We start from the raw sequence: 14564 nt of genomic DNA, 5'->3' as shown, positions 1-14564 counted from the left end.
TATGATTATGCTAAACCTTCTTTAACAGGAACTGAATCAAGCATAGTTAGACCTGCTGTAGCTGCAAATACTTTTGAACTGAAACCTAACACAATTCAAATGATACAACAGTTTGTTCAGTTTGATGGTTTGCAAGATGAAGATCCCAACGCTCACTTAGCAAACTTTTTGGAACTATGCGATACATTTAAAATTAATGGCGTTTCTAACGATGCCATTCGTCTTCAGTTATTCCCTTTCTCATTGAGGAACAAAGCTAAACAGTGGTTGAACTCGTTACCACGAGGGTCAATTACTACTTGGGAACAAATGACCGAAAAATTTTTATTAAAATATTTTCCACCGGCTAAAACGGCTAAATTACGTAATGATATATCTTCTTTTGTGCAGATGGATTTAGAAACACTCTACGATGCATGGGAAAGATACAAGGATCTTTTGAGAATGTGCCCTTACCATGGGTTACCCTTTGGCTTCAGGTTCAAACATTCCATAATGGCCTGAATCCTTCAACTCGGCAAATTATTAACGCAGCTGCTGGTGGAACCATCAATAGTAAAACACCTGAAGATGCTTATGAGTTCATAGAGGAGATGTCATTGAATAACTATCATTGGCAAGTCATGAGGACAAAGCCAACGAAAATAGCCGGTGTTTATAACGTCAATTTGGCCACCATGCTCTCTAATCAGGTAGAACTCTTGAATAAGAAAATTGATGGTTTTCTCAGTTCTTCACAGGTTCACCTAGTAATGTAATGCGAAGCAAGTGGAGGTGGAACAAGCCATTCAGAATACCAACCTTATGGCCACAACATGGATAACGAGCAATTAAATTACATGGGTAATAATCCTCGACCTCAAAACAATCCATATAGTAACACTTATAATGCAGGTTGGAGGAACCATCCAAATTTCTCATGGGGAGGCCAAGGAAATCAGCGACCACCTCTGGGCTACCAACAGCCACCTTATCAACAGGAAAAGAAATCGAACCTTGAAGAGATGCTCACAAGGTTTATCTCGGTATCAGAAACCCATTTTTAGAATACCGAAACGGCATTTAAAAATCAACAAGTGTCAATCCAAGGGCTCGAAACTCAGATAGGCTAGCTTTCTAAACTAATCTCCGAACGACCACAAGGTATCTTGCCAAGTAATATTGAACTCAACCCAAGGGAACAGCTCAACGCAATTAATATTCAAGATGAAGAAGGAGTCGTTGAGCCTAAACCAGAATCGAGGCAAGAAACTGTGGTAAGTAAGGGTCAAGGTGAGGTAGGTCATATTAAAAACAAATCAGTGAATGTCAAATATAAACCTTGTGTGCCATACCCCAACGCAACGAGGAAAGACCGCTCAGATGAAGAATTTGGTAAATTCCTTAAACTTTTAAAAAAAATTACACATTAACTTACTGTTTATTGAAGCTCTATCACAGATGCCAAATGCGATGAAATTTTTAAAGGAGCTTTTAGCAAATAAGTGGAAGTTAGACGAGGCGTCGCATGTGGAGCTAAACGCAGTATGCTCAGCTATTCTGCAAAATAAGCTACCAAACAAATTAAAAGATCCAGGAAGTTTTACAATTCCTTGCTTGATTGGTAGTTTAGATGTTAATAATGCATTAGCTGATTTAGGGGCCAGTATTAACGTCATGCCCTACAAAATGCTTAAGCAATTAGGTCTTGGGAAACCCAAATAGACTAGGATAAGCATTCAATTAGCAGATAAAACTATAAGATTCCCTAGGGGTATTATTGAAGATGTGCTAGTTAAAATCGATAAATTTATATTTCCCGTGGACTTCATTGTTTTGACATAGAAGAGGATAGCAACACTCCTTTAATTCTAGGAAGACCCTTTTTAGCAACTGCTAAAACAATTATTAATGTTGGCACAAGTGAACTCACACTTCGTGTGGGAGACGAAACAATCACCCTTCAAGCTCGCAGCTCTGGCAACACATCAGAAATTGAAGGTGATCGTTTAACCCATTCTACTAACACTGACAATATGGTACAACCTACTTTGCAGGAAATGAGTCTGAAGGAAGAACATGAGTCATTCTCAAGCAATAGTAGAGGACCTATTCATGAATATCGAAGGCTACAAATCGAGGAACTAGATGAATGGCGGATGCATAAACCGAGAACACATGGTAAACCAAAACTACGCCAGAACGAGCTCAACACCTTCCCACATCAACTTAAGGTTGGAGATAAATTTGTATTAGATGCCACAGATCCTTACATTGTCACTACCACACCGAATGAAGAAATCCCTCTTACGGTACTTAGCATTTTCCCATTCGATACAATCGAGGTGAGTCATCCCAAGTTCAAAACTTTTAAGGTAAGCAACACCCATCTGAAACCTTATTTTGATGAGAATGATAGCAAGAATGAGGAGTATAAACTCCTCGAACCACCATGACCATTCAATGGAGAGGTAAGTCAAGCTTAGATTATAAATAAGCGCTTTTCGGGAGGCAACCCGAGCACTAACAATATTAATTTCTTTAAATTTTAGTATTTAACACCTAACTTACTAATAGAAGATCTTGAATACAGGTTTTTCCACAAAGACACGGCCAAACATAAGGGTGTACTTAGGGCCATGTGAAAACAGGGCAAAAGATTTCCCCAACACGGGCTACGATAAAACACCACGGCAGTGTGAAATGGTCGTGGTCGAACCTGCCAAAACAACACGGGCGTGCGACATGCCCATGTGAAAGAACCATGGGTGAACCTATTAAAACAGCATGGACGTGCGACACGCCCGTGTCTACCACCCGTGGACAACACTGACAAAATAACACGGACATGCGCAGAGCTACATGATCGTGAGAGAAGCGAACTATATAACACACGGTCGTCTAACATGATCATATAGCCACACGGCCTAGACACAAGGGCGTTCCCTAAGGCCATGTGACGATATCTCACTTCGCGACAAACATGGGCTGGACACGATCCACACAGGTGTGTGAACTGGCTGTGCCACTTGAAAAAAAAATTTATTAGATTATCTATCTTATTTTATTTTTCTTTCATTAATTTTTTAAGATTCTTTTGTTTTTAAACACGGCTTATCTTTATGATTACTACCAAATTATTCCCCAAATTCTCCTTTTGTTCTTCAGAATCATGTTTGCCCTCCAGCTTTATTTCCAATAACTCGCTCTTGCTAATCCAGGAATTTCATCCATTTTTCACTCAGGAAGTTTCACTTATTTTTATATTCTAATATCTATCTTTTTAAATTGAGGGCAATGTACATCTTAAGTGTGGGAGGGGTATTTATTTCATTATTAGAAAAATCCCTGAATGACTGTCTTGTTCTCATAGAAAGCTCTCATATCGTATTTAGGATAAATTTTAATTGATTTATGATTTTGATTGATATATCTTGAATTAAAACATAGGGATTTATGCATTGATTTTTTAAACTTTAAGACATTAGAGAATCAAGCATGATTAGTTGATTTTTAAGAATTTAAAATCATAGGTTGTTTCCCCAAAGTTAGGTATTACTTTGAGTTAGAATTCACAAGTTTTAAACTTCAAAAAGCCATAATTTTTGTGAGATTTTTGAGCCTTTTGAGCATCTATTAATTCTTTCATGCTCACTTTTATTATTGCTTTGAGTGCGTCAATATCGAACTGTTATTCTAGAACTTGCTTGATTATGCATGTCAAGACCACACCATTTGATTTGATATGTCAAAATGATTAAGGCACTTAGGATTAACCCACTCATGCCATGAAAAGCCTACCTCCACGATTAACCCCTAGTAAACCCCCTTGAGCCTAACAAACCATTTCTTGTATTACCCTTAATATTAACCTTTAACCCATTATTGTTGAAATCCCCTAAATTAATCTATACTTTTGTCGAGATTTGAGTTGAAGAAATTGCTTAGCTATGTCTTGTTCTTAATAGTTATTCTATGTTATTTAACTTGTTCTTAAAAAAAACGTATACACATTAGTAATTTCATATTCTGAGAAAAAGCCCTGTTGTACGCAAGTGATGATTAACCCTTTTTCTAGTTAGGCAATTTTTCAATTCAATCTCGATTCTAACCCTTTCTTTTAGCTTGTGACCATACCCCCTAACCAAGCCTCGTTACAACCTTCTAAAGACCTTTTGATTGATGTTTCATCTCAATTTATAGTGGTGGAGATTTTATTTTCATGCAAGCCTATGGTAATTACTTTTCATTATTGACTATTGAGTGCTTCATTTATTGTCCTTAAACACCTCGAGTGATTTGAGTGAATCTGTAGTAAAGATGTGAACTCAATGATATTTTGAATCAATGGTAATTACTTAAATCAGGGGAGACACCTATGTTTGCATGATTAAATATTCAACTTGGAATGTTTGAAACTTTTATGTTCTTTTAGTTGAATTCTCAATGTATGATTACCTATGGATTATTTTGAGATATTATCGATATAAATTATAAATTGAAAAGAATTTATTTTGATTATGAGTTGAGAATTTTGCTTGAGGACAAGAAAATGCTTAAGTGTGGGGGTATTTGATAAACTGTAATTTATACATATTTTTACCCCATGTTAAACGCATTTTATGGATGATTTCCCATTAGAATTGGAGAATTCGATGCTCCTAATGCTTTAATTTCATGTTTTATACTTAGGAGAGCATAGGAGAGCGAAAGGGATGAGAAATGGGCCAAAAACGGAGAAAATGGGCCAAAGTATGAAATCAACACGGCCTGGACTTCCTCACATGGGCAGCCCACACGGCCGTGTCAATTTGGCAGAATCGCAGCACGACTCACATGGATAGAACACATGCCCGTGCCATTCTAACAGGCTCGAACATTGTAACGGCCCAAATTTCAGTGATATCAGAATAGTGAATTGAGATCACTAAATCCGACATATGAGTTTAGATATTAGTAAGTAAAAGTTAAGTGTGGTTTTAGAAATAATTTCGAATTAGTGAAATTATGAATTAAAAGAAATTTGTAGATTAAATAAGATAAAAACAAGGTATCAAGACCTCGAATTCATAAAATGAGCCATAAATATTTTTATAATTATTTATAGAGTGTTAATAAGTTAGAATTAAAGTTTCGTCAAGAAATTTTAAAGTTTCGGTAATCAATCCGGTAAAAGGACTAAATTGAATTAAGTGTGAAATTGTGGAATGTGATTAAATAGCTCTAGTAATTATTAAAGGAGGACTAAATAGGCAATTAAACACCTATTATTGGGCTGGATGGCAGGTGTGTGCTGGAAAAATAAAAATCAAGTGTGAACAAGGGGCAAAATTGGAATTGGGTAATTATTAAATTGTAAAATATGATATATTAAGTAAAAATCTAGAGTTTTCTTCAATTTTCTTCATCTTCTCCAGCAAAAACACCATTGAAGGGTTCTTTTAAGCTGGTCTCTCACATTTCTATTACATATCAAGAAAACGAAGCGAATCGTGGGAAGGAGAAAATTCAAGAATAGTCCCTGAATTTCTACGACTTTTACAAATTAGCCCAGGTAAGTTCATATGGTAAAGTTCAATGTTTGATATGAAAATATTATGATTGAATTGTATTAACTAATGAATAATGTGTAACACTAAGAACAAATTAGTTGGAACAATGGTTTGAGTGCTTTCATTTTATGACCATAAGGGGTTGATGGAAAAGATGTGATATGTGATTCTATATAAGACCAAAGGTAGGCTATGGAATCGGTACAATGTGATTCATACTCCCGTATAAGACCATAGCTGGGCTATGGCATCGGTGTAATGTGATAATGTGATTCCGTATAAGACCATATCTGGGATATGGCATCGGTATGATATGTGATCCGTGTAAAACCATGGCAGGGCTATGGCTTCGGTGTGTGATGTGTGACAACGTGAAAGTCCATAGTTTACTATGGCAGTGTGATAATGAAGCACTCAATTCCACTATTGTTCCCTAATTTGACAATGGAAATAAATAAGAAATGGGCCCAAAAGAATTAAGTTCGTGAATTACATCATGAAAATTATTCAAATGAGTTTATTAATGAAGTTGTGATTTGCAGGATGAAATAGTTTAACTAATATATATAATTGTGTATAGTGTTTGGTAAGATTTGTGTTATTATGCCAATGAGCTTACTAAGCTTTTATAAGCTTACTTGTGTATGTGATTTGTTTTGTAGATTGACTTATATACATACGGAGGATTGGATCTACATCAAGGGTCACACTATCCAAATTTACTCCGGTAGATTTTGTTAAATAACTTTTGGTTTATATGGCATGTATAGGATTTGATTTAGTAATGTAATTATATGAATAATTAAGTATGCAAACTATGTTGAATGTGATGTTTTATGATTGGAAAATGAAATATACTTGTTTTGGCTTGAAATAATTATTTGGTTGAAAATTTTTAGGTATAAATGTTATATAATATGGCTTGTGAAAATTACCTCTAAAAGGGGTGGCAAATTGGCTTTAAATCAAGCCTATATAGTACCACACGGTCAGGGGACACGGGCGTGCCTTATGGCCTTGTAAGAAACTCAATAACCTCCTAAATATTACACGGCCTTGACACACGGGTGTGTCATTTGGCCGTGGGCTTAAGTCAGTAGCTAGCTGTGTATCACACGGCTGTAGCACACGGGCATGTTCCAGGCCACACAAGCGTGTCCCAAGCTACACGGCCATGTGCCCCTATATTCAAGGAAAATTTTCCAAAGTTCCCAGTTTAGTCTCAAATCACTTCTAAAACATATATAGGGCCCCGTAGGCCCATATTAAGGACTTTAATATGAAATTTGATAAGAATTGATCTGGAATGTAAAGTTTATGACTCAATTTTGTATAAATGTTATTGTATAAGTCCGGTAATGCCTTATAGCCCTATTCCAGTGACAGCTTGGGGTTAGGGGTGTTACAAACATGGCCTGAAATAATCGCACATGGGCATGTCACACAGGGGTGTCCCTGTCGAGCCTAAGTTGAGTCCAATTCAGAAAAGGCCACTTTTGAGGGCTCTTAGGCATCCTAAAGCCTATAAATAAACCCTAAAGGAAAAAGAAAGACGAGACACAGAGTAGGGAGTAAGGAATTACTCCAAGGAAGCCGATTGATCCATCTCAGATGCCGGATTCACCATCAAGACTGAAGATCTCTCCTCAATTTCCCCTTCAAGAGTTTTGGGTTTTCTTTATGTTTTGTATTCTTTATTATTCTGAGATGTTTTCTTATTTAGTTATGAAGTAAATCCCCTAAATACCTAAGGGGATTGAAACCTATAACGAATCTTGTTATTATTTCTGACTTGTATGATAAATATTTAACTTATTCTTAATTATGTGTTCTTAATTCTTTTTTTGATATCCCAAGATATTGATTCAAGATAAGCTCTTATTCAGAGGAGGAATAGACCCTGTCTAAGAGTACATTTGTCATAATTAAGCAGAGCTATTTGCGCGCCTAGACATAGGGTGACAAGATTTTGCCGGATTAGGGTGAAACCTAATAAGGGGATCCATAGATCGAGTTAATGCAACCCTAGGGTGTTAATTAGAGAAAGGTCTCAATTATTCAATCTAGGGATTAGACGTTATTAGTCTTGAATAGGGATAATAACATAACTTAGGGATCTCTACGGAACAAGTTAAATGAATAAATCGTCCAATTCAGAGCCAGAATAACAAGTACAGTCTAGGTGGATTTTTCTTAGGTATTGTCTTAATTCAATCGATTTTCCCAAAAGCAATTCCCCAATTCTATTCTCTATAAGTTCTTATTTTAGATAATTAGTTAGTTAAAAACAAAACCTCTTTATTCCTAGGCTAGATAATAAAAAGACAGTCATTACTATTACTTTTAGTTCCTTTGGGTTTGACAATCCGGTCTTGCTAAAACTATACTACTGTTCGATAGGTACAGTTGCCTATATCGTGATAATAGTTAGTTTCAAGAACGATTAATTATAAATATTTAAAACCTATCACGAAATCACGTGATCAATAGATAATGGTTATAAGCTATTTTATGATTTGATAATGGTGATTAAATCATGTGGTTAAGTGTTTAGTTATATATATATTAATAATGAATTTAGTTGTATTTCCTATGTGAGCACCATGAAATGCTATAGGTATTTGATTAATAAATATGGTTATTTTGAGTTGGTTTGTAATGGTATGATTGCATTGATGAATTGGTTTGGAAATGGTGGATAATATGTATATGAATATTCGGCTAGGGCTTTAGGTTCATATTGATAAGTATGCAATATAAGTATTTGGTATGTATATATATATTGGTGATGCCGTATGCATTGGTCATTTTTTTTATGATTTGTAATGGTAAAAATAAATTTGTATCACTTTGTTTTATTTATATAAGTGGTTGTATGTTCGGCCATGGTAATTGGCTATCTAGGTTCGATTTATAATGGCAAGAATATGTATGTTTTTAATTGTTATATAGAAGTCAATTTGCATGGCTGATTATATAATGAATTGATTGGTTGTGTAAATGCATTATAGGCATATTACTTAGCATGCAAATTGGGTTATACTTGATAAGTAATATGCGTATATGACTAGTATGTTTAAAAGTTAAACTTGACCATTTTGTGTAGTTGATATTATCGCATATGTTAATATACAAAAAGCCATATGATATGATTTATTTGGTTCAATATGCGCATGAATAGAGTGATGAAGAAAAATGTTTGATTTTCTTTAGATAATCAAATACCATTAAAGTGATACGCTTATGATTCGAAGTATATATATGTTGTATAACTTTGAGATATGATTCGTATATGCATTATTATTATTAACAATGTATGTTTGAAATTTGATCAGCCATTTTCTTTATATATATATTAATATGACCTGTGTGAATATGCGAATGTTCGGAAGCTGTGATTTGTTCGGTAATGCCTCGTAACCTCAAACCGACAACGAATACGGGTTAGGGGTGTTACATCGACACTTGTTCGTGTTTAAAAATCTACTAATCTGAAATTTTTTCTTTTCCTCGGTCTAACCTCGAATTTGTGTTGTCTGGATCTATATAAATGAATTTATTCATCAATTTATCACATTTCATATTCAAGTGGACTCAATTTACATCCTAGGTAAAATTACCATTTTGCTCCCAACTTTTCCATAAATTCTAATTTCGTCCCTAGGCTCGAAAAATAAAATTTATGCAATTTACTCCCTATTCCAAGCCTAACCAAAATTTCAATATACAATTTACAGCACATATATTCTATAAATTTCAAAAAATTTCTTCAAGTTTTACAACTTTACATTTTAGTCCCTAAATCATGTTTCCATCAAAAATCATTTTATAAAAGTTGTTTATCTATCAAAACCTTTTATTTTTACCATAAATTCAAATTTTTAGCATATTCATCCATGACCTAATTTCCATACTTTGGTAACTTTTCAAATTGATCCCCCAAATAGATAGATTAAGCTATCCCAGTTCCAAAAATATCAAAATTACTAAAAACGTGACAAGAAAACTTACTTAATTAAGCCAAGAAAGTTTCTTCTCTCTCTCCTAGGGTTTCTATGTATTTTGGGGTTGAAGATGATATAAAGTAAGATGATAATTCTTTAATAATCTTTTAATTAATTAAATTATTTCAATTTCCAATTTAGTCATTGCCCTTTTTCTAAATTTCCATGGATGAGTCAACAAAATATCTACATACTTTTATTTAATGGTCTCATTATCATATAAGGACATCAAGTTTTGAATTCCATAGCTATTTAATTCTTCTAGCCACTAGAATTCAACTTTTGCATTTTATGCAATTTAGTCCATCTGTAAATAAACACATAATCGGTAAAATTTTCTTATCAGAATTTTCACATGACATTTATAACATAATACGGACCATGTAATAAAATTAAAATAAATTTTATTTTTGACTCGGATTTGTGGTCCCAAAACCACTGTTCCGATTTCACTAAAATTTGGCTATTACAGAATTCCCGAAACAAGGCTTAAAAAGATCATTCATAGCAACTTGAAAGGTTGATGGAGCATTATTGAGACCAAATGGCATGACTACAAATTCATAATGCCTTAAGTGTGTTCTGAATGCTGTCTTGGCTATTTGATTTAGCTTAATCGGGTCTAATGGTAGTCGAAAGGCAAATCGATCTTGGAAAAGATTGTAGCCCTTGTAATTCATCTAACAATTCATTAATATTAGGAATAAAATATTTATCGGGAATGGTGATTTTTTTAGGGCACAATAATCGATATATATTCTCCAGATGTTGTTTTCTTTTTTACTAAGATTACCAAGCGAGCAAAGGAGTTAGTGTTGGGTCGTATAATTCCAGTGCTTAAAAGTTCAGTTACTTGTTTTATTCTTCAGTTTTTTAAGTATAAGGATAATGGTATGGTCGAATGTTTAGAGCTTGGGCAATAGATATAAGAGGAATGGAGTGAGTATGAGATCAAGAGGGTGGTAAAGTGCTTAGCTATTGGAAAACAACTTGGTATTTAGAAAGTAATGATTGCAATGGAGTAAATGATACCCTTTAGCTTAGAGTTTTGCCTACCTATTACAGGTCTTTCTAGAGATCAAAGAAAATAGAAGACAGTCTTATTAATACTTGCATGGATGGGGAGAAAAAAATTAAATTTCATTCACCGAATATGCCAATTTTCAAGTTTGAAAACTTAGTCAACTTGTAATGAACTTTTAGATGGGATCCAAGCATTTCTAGGTTGAGATGTCCTGCAATATTTGAAGATCTATCTCTTAACTTCAAAACACACTTAGAAGTACTCGATTTCGAGTTCAGGAGCTTAAATTATGACCACTTTAGTGAAGATTGCACGAATAGAATTTTTGGATGGGATTTTTACAGAAATTACGATTTTTGGGCCTTTAATTCGTGTTTAAATCATATTTGATTCGATTTTAAGCTTAATTTTTACTATATATGAATTCAATATTGTATTTATTAGGTTTACTATTTTATTATTTATTTATTCTGGATTTAAGATATTTTTTAAGTATTTTAAGTTATTTAGGAGTTTTATATCTCTTAGTCAATAAGAAAATTAAGTTTAAAACTACTTTTTGTTTAGAAAGAGTTTAAGTACACTTGAGAGTTTTATATGGATATACTTAGCTAGCCTATATAGAGGTCCCTTTATTGTTCATTAGGAATACAATTGTTTTTTTTATTATTAAAAATTTCAATTCTGTAAGTTAGTTTCTTTGAGCAAGATTGCTTTCTTGTTGCTTTTAAAAGCAGTTTTCTTCTCAATTTGCTTTATGAAGTTATGGTAATTCATTCTTCATCCTTTGATTTGCCAAAGATGATTTCTTAGAGAGTTGATTAGAGCCATTACGTGAGTTTGTTGGGGTTTATATCTCAAAGGGTTCAATTGGACACTTATCAGTCTATCCATCATATTCTTCGGTTTATTCGATCCATATTTTAATTTTTATTCTATCATTTATCTTATTTATTATTTTGAATATTTATTCTTTATTCATAAATTTCTTATTTTAGTTTTTCTTTTCTTGTTTTCTTGAATCTATTTGGTTTCTTCTTTTCAGGTCAAATCTGAATATTTCTCTCAAGTCGAACAATTTAAATATGATCTTCCTTTGTTTGCCCTTTATCACCTTTTTGCACCATATTGCACCTGAGTATCGATACCTATAAGTTAGTAGCCAAATTCTTGAAATAAGAGAGCCAAGTACTGATACCTGGGTATCCCAATATGTGTGCCACCCACCCATATTGAGTCTTAGAGGGGCTTTAGGTTTTCTATTAGAATATCATTTTCCTTTATTTCTTGTCAAGAACTCTTGTAATTTTTCCTTATATAAAGGGACTATGGAATAGTTGAATAGACACATTAGTGAGACAATATTACTTTATCAAATTTAGGAAATTTTATTCAACTACAAATAAATTCTAATTTTCGTGAGTATTCGAGACATTAATTTTGTTTTTTGTTTCCTTCATAGAAAACAAAGTTTCCCCACTAGAAAGTTACAGGTTTCATTTTGTGATTGATTCATGATAATAATTCACTCTCTTAGCAACCAAGAGTTTGAGGATAGTGAAAAAGATTCATGCTTGTATTTGGCAAGTCTCGTTAGTCTAGAAACGCATATACTAAGTTTGGTAAAATTTATTACCATAAATAACACAGCAAAGATTCAGGTTGTATGAAAATTTTTTAAATTCCACCGTGCAACAAAACACTTTTAATAAATAATTTTCCACAACAACTATTGTAGAATTTTGAATTTTAAATTTAAAGCTTAATGTGTATGTAGAATAGTAAAGAATACATGGATTTTTTTTAAAAAAAATTGGGATGAGCTATTTGTAGGTTATAGGATTAAAGTTTTTCTAGCTTTTTGGGTGGCAAAGTTCGTTTGAATTTTTGAGATTCTCTGTTATTTTAAGAGGGTTAAATATGTTGTCTGTCTTTGTACTTTTATAAAATTTAGGATTTAGTCCATATACTTTAAAAGTTAAAAATTAAGTCTTTTATTTTTTTATTTAAAAATCTTAATCCAATTACTAATTTTTTTAGTATTTCTCGTCAAAATTTATCAACTTCTCATGTTAATTAAGTTATCTTCATATGATGTGACATATGATTGACAGAAAATAAATATACTAAGTTAACAAAATTTGTTGAAAACGGCCAAAGATAATGATGATTGAACTAGGATTTTAAAATAAAAAATAAAACTTATTTTTAAATATTTTTTAAACACATAAATTAAATCTCAAATTTTATCAAAGCGTAGGGACTAACAATATATTTTAACCTTTTAAAAGTCCATTTTAGAATTTGATTGTTTTGGAATTTGTGAAAAGACCTCAATACCTATTGGTATCGAGATCAATTTTAATATTACACAATCGTTCCAAAATACTTTAATCGCTAGAGCTATTCAAAATTTTTAATAGGACCTGTACACCCTTTAATGTGGAGATCGTACTTTAATAGTTAGGGTTTCAAAATTTTGAATAGTATCTCAATGTCTAATTCCTTACTCATTTGCTTGACCCCATTGTACTTAAAACAATTATTTGGTCAACACATTTAAAGTACATTGATATTCATAAAAGTCGAGGTGGCGGTCTAAAAATAACATTCCCATATATATCTGTCACATTTTTTACATTATTTTATTATGAAACCTTCTGTTTTTGGTAAAATGGTATTAAAAAACGTTTAGATTAATATTGTCATGTAAGTAATTGGGAAGCTAGTCAAAAAAGTCGGCATTGTAAATATGTAGGTCGTATTTGAACAACAGAAAAAGAAGTCGTTACCGGAAGTAGACAAAAAGAACTTCATTATAGGAAAAGTGTGAATATTACATCAACCCAACCCAAGGCACCTTTGGATAAACCCATTGTTTAATTTGAATTATATGTTAAAAGAATAAATTTATGTTTTACTTAACTTAAAATGTTTTTACAAATAGTTTGATGTGAATCAAGTTCAATCTCGTTATTGTATTAAGAATAATATTGGATTTTACCTCTTCAATTTTTATATGTTAGATCAAAGTGTGAAATAGTTATTTTATTAAAAATTTCATCTTTTTTTTACTTTTAAAAATCAGTCCTTGCACGTCAACATGACGTTCACATGGCACATCAATTATTAATTTATTATTCGGTCTAACATAAAATGATTAATTTATTCATTTTTTAAGTAAAAAAATAAAATGCAATTTTACTCATAATATAGAACGAAATTTTACTTGTAATTAATTATATAATGAAAGGCAATTATAGTTTAACTGCTTTATATGCAATACTAAATAGATAACTTTTGGAGTCAAAAGTAGTTTTTTTTAACTTTTACTTTTTGCAAAAGTACTTTTAGGAGCAAAAGCCAATTTTAACCTTTATAAAGTATTTTATTTAATATTTATATTGGGTATTTAATTACTTTCTTATTGAAATTTATTTTAAATATATAATATTATATATATTTAATTTGTTATTTGTTATATTTTAATATTTAAAATATAGTTTATATATTTAAATTACATTTTATAAATATTAATATTAATTGCGAATATTTAAAAGTTATATTTTATATATTAAAATATTAAAAACAAATTAAATCAAATCAATTTTTATATTCTTACTAAAATATTATAATATTAACTAATTTAAACTTTATTTTAAATACATATTTATTACCTCTAAAATAAATATCTTACTTATTAAAAATACTTTTTAATAATAATTGTAAGCATTTAAATCTTAAACCACTTCAAAGCTAAATTAGCCCTACAACTTGAAGGGTGGCGAAGGCAGATAGGGTCCAACCACTGGTGGGGTCGCCCAAGCAACAAATAAAACGCTGTAATCAGCGGTGATTTTGAGACTATAAATCGGGGGAATTATACTGAAACGTGTTTGACTCTAAGGAAGCATTAAATCTGGTCATGTGACTGCACGTGCTGACTGGCAAATTTTCCCGTGCGGACCACCTACGTGCTATCCCCCGCTCCCTACATCAACGTCC

The 14564-nt window shown here is 32.3% G+C and overlaps 1 non-coding gene across 1 annotated transcript; it reads right to left on the bottom strand.

The window, feature by feature from the left end:
- Positions 1-357: 357 nt before the first annotated feature.
- On the bottom strand, positions 358-464 carry LOC121205197 (small nucleolar RNA R71). The gene has a single exon (XR_005900282.1). It is a non-coding gene; the product is annotated as a small nucleolar RNA R71 (small nucleolar RNA).
- Positions 465-14564: the final 14100 nt, after the last annotated feature.

The sequence above is a fragment of the Gossypium hirsutum genome, chromosome A08 (genome assembly GCF_007990345.1).
Source record: "Gossypium hirsutum isolate 1008001.06 chromosome A08, Gossypium_hirsutum_v2.1, whole genome shotgun sequence".
Lineage (NCBI taxonomy): Eukaryota > Viridiplantae > Streptophyta > Magnoliopsida > Malvales > Malvaceae > Gossypium > Gossypium hirsutum.
The sequence above is the reverse complement of the archived record's forward strand: the minus strand, read 5'-3'. Positions and strand labels throughout refer to the sequence as shown.